This window comes from Gavialis gangeticus, unplaced genomic scaffold (genome assembly GCF_001723915.1).
Source record: "Gavialis gangeticus isolate Ggan-Ray unplaced genomic scaffold, GavGan_comp1, whole genome shotgun sequence".
NCBI lineage: Eukaryota > Metazoa > Chordata > Crocodylia > Gavialidae > Gavialis > Gavialis gangeticus.
This window is the reverse complement of record NW_017729032.1, coordinates 178,480,167-178,482,817: the sequence shown is the minus strand read 5'-3', so window position 1 is coordinate 178,482,817 and position 2,651 is coordinate 178,480,167.

Genomic DNA, 2,651 nt, shown 5'->3' with positions numbered 1-2,651 from the left:
TCCCAGAAGTCCCCAGTACACATGTATGGGACTGGGCTTCTCACAAAATGAAGTCATGGTAGGCACTTTCTTTTGAAACAGGGCCAACACAGGAGAAAGAAATTGGTGGTAGCAGCAGAATTTCATCTAATGACTAGATTGTGGCAGGGCACTGTTTGTAGAGTGCCCCCTCGACTGGTCCATGCTGGGGCCAGGACCAAGAAGGTCAAAAGGCCACTGCAAGGGGCACCCAGAGTTGTGGGCCTAAGGCCCCACCTGGCCTTGGAGATGAGGCCAGGGCATGTGTGTGGCCAAAGGTCCCAAGTGGGGACCACGCCTGAAAGGGGAGCCAGCTACAAGGAGCTCAGCAGCCCAAATGAAGGCAGTGTAGGCCACCTGAGCAGAGAGATCAAAGGAGGGTCCTGCCAGGAGGAATCTGGAGCCTAGTGTGGGGCTGGTGTGACTAATAACATCTGGATGCCATCTGCGAGGCTTAAGCCGCAGTGTAAGGGAGGTACCTCCAAATATGGGGGTGCAGTAATGGGCAGCCTCCTGCCTTATTTAACAACATATTATTATTCCAACAAGGCGTGGCAGGAGAGACAGGCGGGCGGCATGCCCAAAGGCAAGTGTGGGGCTAGTTGCGGCCAGTGGGGATACCCACATTGCCACATAGATAATGGAACTGTCCTGGGCACAGCACTGTTAAACAGTGCTCAGATTTGAACGCAAGTGTCCCCTCTTTTGGGCAAGTGCCCTACTCTTAAGGCCAGAGAACTGGGCTCTCTTCTATCTCAGTAAATTTTGAGTATTTGGCTGCATAGTGGCACTCCTTGAGCAGGAAGAAGGAAGACTGTCCCATCACAAGAAAAGTCTAAACCTGGTGTTCAGGGCATTCTCCAAGGAGGAAGGAGATCTGGGTGTGAATCCCCACCCCACCCCCCAGGTCAAGGAGAGAACTGAGTCTGGATCTCCCACTTCCCAGGTAAATGCTCTAACTCAGGCTTGCTCAACCCTCAGCCTATAAGTCAGATTTGGCCCCTGATGCTGTGTCATCTGGTCTGCAAGGTTCCCCACAGATCAGAAATGTGGTGGTGAGGGAGCGATGGTACACCACCCCTGCCAAATTTCCAGACTATGGGGAGTCCTGGCCCCAGCATGCTGGATCCTGTGCCTGATCCCAGTGTGCAGGGCTGGGTGGGGGTGGTACCAAACCCCTGGGACCCACTCCTGGCACCCTGTGAGGAGAGGGGGTGGTGCCAGACCCCCAGTATGGACGAATCCCAGTATGGGTGGGGGCAAGAGGGGGTGTCACCAGGTACTCAGGAACCAACCCTAGTGTGTGGGGCTTGACCTAGCCTGCAAACTGGCTCTGTGCCACTCATCTGGCCTGCAGGACCAGAAGGGTGAGCACCACTGCTCTGATAGGATTTCATATGAAAGAAGGATGCTGCCATCACCCCTGTTTTAAAAGAAAGAGTGACCTCTGTTTGGTCCTTGAGATCATCAGCTTAACTTGGGGTGGGTAAGCAAGGCCCAGTCATGGTTGCCAACTTACTGGGGATATCAGAATGGCAGCAGCACCTCCATGCCATTGCTGTTGCAGCAGCTACAAGTGAGGTGGACAGACAACATCCCAAAAGCATCAACCATGGCTTCTTGAGTCCTCAAAGCAGGTAAGATTCCAACTGCCCTCCATAAGACCCCTTCTCCTCCAGCACTCAGCAGCACCCCTCCACCCCTGGCTGCTCTACAGCAGGGTTTGTCCAGGGAGCAAACTCTGCTAATTATGCCTCGCTTGAGATAGAGAGGATTCGAGGCTGTGGATCCTGAGAGAAGAGGGCAAATTTAAGATCTTATTGGCCAACTACAGGCAGCTACACACTAAGTCCCTGCTTGTTTTGTATTGCCAAAGCTAAATTGCCTAATTCCTTCCATGTACCAGATTGGGAGACTGTACGCTTAACACAAGGTTCAGGATTTCACTCTGAGGTCCAGGTACCATAAGTTAGGTGTTGTAGTTTCTGCTTTTGGAACCCAACTTTATACATATGTGACTGCAATCCTATACAAACAAGATTGCAAGTTCTCTGGGTCAGAGATTTTGTCTGTATGTGTGTGTAGTACCTATTTCAAGTGGGTCCTTCATCATTATCATTACTGGGTTTTTGGGCCTCACTGAAATACAAATAATGAATAATGACCAAAACAATATCTACATCATATTATGAGGTTAATCTTGATGACAACTAGAACAAAAGAGAGGAAGCTGCCAGCCACCTCAGGTGCATGTTTTGGTTCAAGTAGAAACTGTATTTTTCAGTAGGTTCAGATGAAGAAGTGCTGAGAGGAAGGGGGTGTCTATGAAGAACACTAATTGGAAGCTGGTAGCCCACCCAGATCGGACCACCTTCACAAACAACCTCACAGTTTCATAGTAGGAGAGACCTGAACAGATCATCTAGCCTGACCCCCTGCCACAGGTAGGAATTAATGCTATCCCAGACAGGTGATCATCCAACCTCCTCTTGAATTTGCCCAAGGTAGGGGCAAGGACCACTTCCCTGGGAAGTTGGTTCCACATTTTGGCCACCCTAAATGTAAAATATTGCCTTCTGATCTCTAACCTAAACCTATTCTCCATCAGCTTATTACCATTGTTCCCTGTCACC